Genomic DNA, 8,003 nt, shown 5'->3' with positions numbered 1-8,003 from the left:
GATCTCAATTGTTCCTGAATCCTCTAAACCATCACACAAAACAACAAAAGAAGCCATGGCAAGAGCCATGTTCAGCCTTCTGTTCCCTTCATTTTGGTATTGAGCGAGGACAAGCTCAATAAGCATTTAAAAGCATAGACAATGATGCAGGTCCTTGTTTTATACGTAAGGAAAATCCAGACAGAATTTTATCATTCCTGTAGGTCTTAGTCTACAATGGCTGTCACTTCCCAAGTCTTTGTTGTAATATTTCCACTCCTAGACAGAAAGTACTTCTTAACCCAGGAATAGATTATTCATCTTTCCCTGGAAAACACTTTTAATCCCATTACAATCCTATTAGGCGTTTCAGTGGAGTGGTACCTTCAGCAATGTGTTTGCTGAGTTTGTTTTGTAAATAGTTTGAGCTCAGTGATCTGACCTTTCTGACATCCTTTTGAAGTATGTTTAATGTTCCTAGGAGTAAAATTATTCCTCTTCACTGGCTTTCTTATTCGCTTTTTCCCAGTTTGCTGAAACACTTCAGTCTGGACCAAAGGCTTGATTTTCTTACTTCAGTGCCCTATTTTCATATATTTAAGGGTGGCTGTAAGTATTTTGGTCAACTATAGACAGTAAAAAGTCTTGGAGAATATCTTAGCATTTGTTACCATTGAACCACAATATCTTTTTCAGGTATATACCCTCCTTCCCTTTACTTATTTTCAGTTATCCTTTGACTTTTCCTGAAAGGACAGGCTTCGTCATCCACTGTTTCACTAACTGTCCCCAAAAGGAGAACCAGCTGAGAAGCCTATATCTCAGCAGCTGAGGTAAAGGAGACTATAGTTCCTAAAGGTACTAGATAGGAAAAATGTGGTGTCTAGGACAGAACCCCAAAGTCAGAACCCCTAAACAAAATTAGGGAGGTCAGGCTTGAGTACACAGATTGAACACACCAGAATCACACCTGATGGCTGAAGATAAGCAGATCTAGATCTTGAATGAAAGACCTTCCCTCAAAATCTTTGGACCCAGGGCATTAGCTGAGAAACTTGACAAATGCCACACCACACAAATAAAATCTGTTGAATCAGTATTGTGCTGCTCTGGTAAGAAGGAAAGGGGACTCCTTGACTGCCTATCTTCAGATGGGAAAAATATATCTAATCTATAGTCGTCTAATGATACACATCCGTTTTTGTCACAGCCAAGTATCTTTGGCTGCTTTGCAGCTGAGTTACTTTCATTACCAGTAGGAATTCATTTGGTACTTCTCATGGCTTTTGCTTACAAAAACAAAACACTCAACATTTCAGTGACTGATAAATTGCTGTTTGAATTTTGGTGTAAAAATAACAATTGGAATTGAACAAAACTTTGAATTAGAATTCCAACGGAAAAAAAAAAAGGGGTAATCCTTTTGGCAAGAAGTTGAATATTTTCGCTTACTAGCCCTGCTGCTCCCTTTAGTTTCAATTAGCTTTCAATCCAAATCTTTTTATGCAATTCCATATGTATGGCAGGATCCCATAATAAAAGGTCTCAGGCTTCTCCTTCCATTCACCTGGACCTCAACCCACAGACTGGCTTCCTGGCTTGACCTCAGACCTGCCTTTTCTCTGTGGATCTGCCATTGGAGATACTCCTGGGTGAGATGGGCTAGCAAAATAGGAGTGCGCAGCACTGAAGAAACAGCTCATGCCACCAGACCTTGGATCAGGTCTCAGTACCAAGTGACGCTCGATAGTCCCAGGCTGTAGAGCAGTTCCCACAGGTAGAGTTGGGAAAGAAAACAACTTGATCACAGCAGCTGTCTCTCCAGAGAAAAGAGCTCTGGGACACTTACAGCTGTACTTGAGAAATTAACTGTTGTGCATCAGCCTGTTTGGTCTCTCTGGGGACACGAGGGATAAGACTGGCTCCTGAATAAAACATGAAATCATCAGCACTAGAATGTTTAGTTTAACTTCTCCAGATCTCTGGATGAGACTTGAGCCAGTGTTGTATCAGTGATACTTTAAAACCTGATCTGCAGCTGTTGCTAATGAAGTGCTGGCAAAAAAAGCCTGTATAAGTGTACTAAGAGAACATCTTAAAAAACTTAATCTACAATTGACTTTCCTTCAGGAGATGTATTTAAACAATGACTGTTGCAAATTTTCAAACAATTTATCCAGAAAAGAATCTCCACAGGTGTTAAGGGTGGTTAGATGCCAGACATCCCAGAGGCAATAAAGCAAGTGCAAATTGGGTATATAGCCCCTACTTACCTCCTACAAACTCTCCATCTGATGGTACTGTGTTCTAGCCAGCTTGTGTTGTCTTTCTGCAACTGATTCCTGCCTTTGTATAGGGAAAGGCTCTGGAGAATCAGTCAGTGTGATACTTTTGATGTTTATGCAGAGTGATGGATTGTGTCAGGTATTTTCACTGTTATAGCTTCATCTTGCTCCTTTCCCACACCTATTTCTGCTCCATCCAACTCTGCTGAGTATTGCTGACTAACTCCTATATGGGTGATTCAGAAGAACTCATTCTGGTTCAATATTTCACTGTGTAATTATAGGGTACCAGAGTTGTTATTAATGTTGGTACAATGCAAAGATACTATCTTCTTTCTCCATATGTTCTGTCAGAACAAATGTTATTGCTTCAAGTGACATTTCCGTACCAACTCATGCAAACGTAGCTATTTTCTCCTGCTAATGCTGTTCATTTTTACTTTCCAAATAACTGTTTACACTTTAGAAGATGATGTGAATCCATCTGTGTTTTGCAGCCATGTGTCTGGTAGAGGTCAGCTGTATACATTATGTGAGACCATGGAAGTCAAGAAAAGCAGTAAAAACATCAGCCACCGCACTGTCTTAATGATGACAGATATCTAATTTGATGTTTAGCCAAATACTTGTTCCAACATTTTAGGAAGGAAGTGCCAATGATTGCCAGAGACCTCCTCAGAAAGGCAGAATGCTCCATCCAGCCAACTGCTGGGAACGTCTGATAACTTGCTGTAAATATGCAAGTAAAGGGAGTGCTAAAGGAGGTAAGTGAAATGAGCAAAAGGATGAGGCAGAACCACTGCTTTGACACTTGTGCTGCATTGCAGGACTCTAAATTTGGCACCAATAAAGTCCAGATTTTCTTCTTTCTTCTAGACAGAAGTCTGTTTTCATTTAATAGGGCTATAACTGAACTTCTCCATTCCTCACTTTCTCCAAGTTGAGTCAGGCATCCTGCTCATCCATTGCATTCCATTCATAATCCAAGTGTTATGCTCCTTTTGGCTTTTGTCTTAGGCTTACTGAGCCTATAACCAAACCTTCAGTTCTACCATCTTTGTTCTGTGCTTCCAGAGGTAGGGTAAACGGTTTTTAGCCTACCATTCCTTTACACAGTACAAAGTAACATTCACAACTCCAACAAGGAGCTACATCCCACCGGCTGACTCTCAGCACATTAATCAACAGCCTGATTGTCTTCACTGACCATGCAGAAACTGCAAAATATTTAAGGTAAAAATGAGAATTTGAGGTCTTTTGACTATCTGTCACTAGTCAAAATGCAGTGCATCAGGTTTACCCTCAGAACATCTCGTACATATTCTACACCCTTTTCATATTGCCATGGTGGTTCTAGAAGTTCAGATATTCATAGTCAACTTCTTTTCATAGATGTAGACACAGGAAAGATGTGTCAGTTATAATCTCATGTACCTGGTGCAATCACAGCTACACTGACATATACTGAACACTGTTCATACCTCACTATGTCCTTTGATGCAGTATCATCGTGTGGCATGCAGGCAGACAACCCACTTAAAATTCATCTGAATTTCAGCCAAGACAGTAAAATTGAATTACTTATGGATACTTGTCACCAGAGTTGCTTTTTTCTCACAGGTGGGTTGTTTTTTTTTTTGTTTTGTTTTGGTTGTTTGGGTTTCTTTTGGAAGAAAAGCAGATGAAGTCTCTTTGTCTTCTTCAGAGCTCTAATTTTGGGCAGCCGGAAATCTTCCAGAGCAAATCAACAATGACCAATGCAAAGTGAAGTATTGTAAGTCACAGATTAGTTAATCATGAAGAATTTATCAGGTACACATGGTTGTTCATTGTTAGGTGCCTCTGTGCTTATTTTCAGATTGTCCTGATACGAACTGTTAGAAAAATCAGTCTGAAAATAGAAAGATATTTCTAGAATAGTTTTAAATAAAAGACAAATATCTGCATAGATTACATGCAAGTCAGTCATAAAACAGGTGTAGCAATTAACTTTTAATTCATCTCCTTGGAAATGGACTGAACACATAATTCTGCATTTCAGTTTATAGATGATGAAGAAATTTATCCTCAATAATATAGATTTGTTACAATCATTTTTTCTGCAACCCAAAACAGGGTATTGATCTTCATTGTCGTATTTGCTAGGTGTGCTGTAGCTCAGAGTATCTGTCTGCTGAAGGCTGGTTTTGGTTACAGACTGCAGTATAACAGAAAGTCTTCTTAATATGTGTATCAGCAGGTATATGCATACAGGTATCCCTATTCACCATAACCCCTGCCAAATCAAGGTTGTGTACAGTATACCTCCTTTCTTTTTGGAGAGCACATTGTATGAAATCCAGATTTTATACAGAATTTCATCCCAAACAGGGAACAGAAGACTTTCTTCATTTTGTAGAAAGTCCTTTCTTTTGTGATTCTTGAAAGCTTTGTATCAGCAAATGTTATTGTTGCTATTATAATATAGGCTCATACCTAGATTTCATTTATCTCAAATACTTGCCTCTCTTCAAATAAGTAGGCATACCGTCACATCATCTAAATATTCCAAAGGGATGAACAGTGCAACCTTTCAAGCAGATCAAAGTCAGTGTTCCCATTCACAATCACGTTTCTTCTTTGTTTTTCTCAGTTTGTTTTCTGCCTACTCTAATGACAAACAGATCAGGTGAAGAATACATTCACGTAGCAGAGCTTGGAGGAGCACTGCATGAAGTGATGTAGGTCTCCTAAAAATATATCTTGCTCCTTTCATCTGCAGATCTTTCTAAAAGAGGCAAGTTGGAAATGGGGCTCCCTCAGAGAGAATTCCTATGAATACAGGAAAAATCAAAAAGCTGGCACATGTGAAAGACCAGTAAGCGTAGCAAAGAATTAGGAATGTCACTTGCCATATGTGCGTGCCAAGTAAAGAAACGCAGTGAAGTGCTTCAGCCTTGTTAACTATGGGGTTTTTTTAGGACAAATACCTTTATTGTCTTCTCTTCTGGTGCATTCATGTTTTCAGCCATGTCAGTTTTTTTCTTTAGAAAATGATCTACGAAGCCCGTTGCCCTCAGTGATTACTTGTCTCCTTCCGTAGCAGAAACAAATGCAGGTAACTGTGGAGCAAACAACAATTATTCCCCTGAAATATCGTTAGGATTTCCACTCTGGCTGCAGGTGGTTTCAGGTCTTGTGGCCAAGCAGAATAGCCTACTCTTTTACAAGAGGATGGATCAAAAGTCCTCAGTATTTTCAAGTTCACAGCTAGTACTTATATAACCTACAGCTGCTTCTCCTATTTATTTTTTGTCAGGTTGTGAAAGGCATGCTGTCCTCAGACTAGCAGAAGGAAAAAACCTAGCAAACCTGCCCTGTCCATGCAATGCTATTCTTTCTGAGGCCAAGAAGACGTAAAGATTACACGCTACGAATCCCAGCCAGGAATGTGTCTTCATCTTGCGCCCAGAATTCTCTGATGAGCTAAAGATGTTGCTTCTTGGTAACGTTAGGCTCATGTTTGCCCTAGGAATATTTCTGAATGAGCCTGGCCCACCCTGTACTGTTCAACTAGGCAAGGGTTCAGGCCTGCCCCCGTCATCCCCTTTCCTACCAGTTCTTCCCATTTGTTTTTCTGACATGCTTTCTGTGTTCTTCCCCCTGCACTCCCCATTATTGTTCTATTTTTGCATGTGTGTTAGTGTGATGCCTATGCAGCTTTCTTCCGCTGTAAGCCTAATTAAATCTAATTGCATTGCTTGGGTAGCCTTCTACAGAGCTTTTTCTGCAACATCCCATTTGGTTTAGCTCAAATGTTAACTAAATGTGCACATGTCTTTCCTAAAGCATGTCAAATGAAGCAGAGCCTAGGCTATATAAAGCAAGTGTGGTTCTAGCATGCTCATCTTAATAGTGGATAATGTGGAGTAAAATGGAACTCCATAGCTGCTCCCTCTTTAACCTCTCCTTAGCTAGAAATCGTAAATGCAGGTAAACACTTTGCAATTTTGGTATGTTTGACAGGGATTATTACTGTGTAGGGAGGGATTCACATATTCCTAAAGGGAGGTGGGGGATATGATGAAGTGAGAGAAAAAGCCCTTCACAGTTCAAAAGGTGAAGGTTAAGGGATTGCAAGTGCTGGAGCAAGGTGAGGACTCAGTTAATGCTACAGACATGGAGCAAACTCCAGGACAGCTGCTACCCTCAGTGCATCACTTTACTCATGGGGAGAGGCTTATGCAGAGTGTTCACCATCCATTTGGAGCCTCGACAATGCCCTGCTGGATTTATGAACTTACTAGTATCTCTACTAGTAATGGTAATGTTAATTTTTGAACTAAGATAATGGTTGTTATGCTAAGGTACAATGAATAGTTTAAACTGGTTTGATGTTCTTTATTGTATGTTTTACAGGGACAAGGTACATGCAGTTAAGTACTGTGTTAATGTTAATCCAAATTATCTAGCTGACCAGAGCAAGGGGTGGAGTATATAATAAATGGATTTATGTTCAGATTGTGCACACCCACCCCTAGAAAGAAGAAAAGGTCTTAACTCCTTTTTTACCCTCAAATTAATTACATGAATTAATGATCTGAAATTTTTGTTAGTAGGCAATAGTTTGAATGAAATAAATAAAAATTCCCTGAGATGAGAGTTTTGCCTGTGACTTCTTTGAAGGACCAGGTATACTTAGGTGAAATAAAAGAACTGTCAAAGGGTCACAAGAAAAGCTTTGAGTAGGAGGCCCTGGCTATCCAGGGGACCTAGGTCCAAACTAAAGCACACACAAGAGAGCAAAGAAGTTCAGGCAAGGATGTTTACTGGACTTACTATTTTATTTAGACCATTTCTTGTATTCCTTGGCTAGGGTCCAGAAAAGCAGTAGTCTTGTGAGATTCCCATGACATTTCTGTGTATGTGCCTATGTGCCTGCATGTGTATGTTTACACCTATAACACATCCAGAATGTTAATTGTAAGCCAAACAAATCACATCCCAGTCATGTGTTTAGGGTTGGAGTATGCTCTGGTCACTGCAGTGTGGGAACCTGGGAGGTGATGCCAGTGCAGTAGTTCCCTAATTGGTCACCATTTTACTGGTGTGATATGTAAAAAAAAAAGACAAATGTCTTTTGTTTGGCTCTGAACAGTTTTAGCTTCCAATCAATGCATCTTGCAGTACTATTTGCTAGTAGCTTAACTGTCCTTCTGGTATCACAAGTCTTTTCTTTATGGAGCTTGTTAGGCGATCATTGTCAGGTCTCCTCAAGTGTTTATCTTGTGTGATGGAATGAAGGCAGGCTTTCCAGCCCTTAAGCCACCCATCTTATCCTTACACCTTCTTTTTTGATTTTTCTAAAATATGGACACTGGCAGATAATCTGCTGCCATGTAATTTGGAGAGGGAAGAGTCAAGACACACTGATCTTTAAGCCTTTTCATTTTTTGCCATTGAATTTGTCTTTTTCTCTCACGCGGGAATCTGGGTAATTGGATAATACCAGATTTAGGCTAGAAATATCCATGGTTCTTAGGTTTACTTTTGTCTCTATGTGATACAATGCAGATATGTTTTTCTAAGAACATTTTTGATAGTGGATAGGTTCTTCCTCCAAATGCTAGGACCTATCTGTATCTATTCAGAGTCATGAAAGATCCTGGTCCTTCACAGAACTTTAGTTAGATGGTTTTGAGAAAGGCTAACCAAATCACCTGCTTTTGGTATTAAACCTCAGTGCTTTGAATCATCCCT

This window comes from Neopsephotus bourkii, unplaced genomic scaffold (assembly GCF_033783945.1).
Source record: "Neopsephotus bourkii isolate Nb327-2 ecotype Australia unplaced genomic scaffold, CSIRO-AGI_Nbou_v1 NB_107, whole genome shotgun sequence".
NCBI lineage: Eukaryota > Metazoa > Chordata > Aves > Psittaciformes > Psittacidae > Neopsephotus > Neopsephotus bourkii.
Note: the sequence above shows the minus strand (reverse complement) of the source record.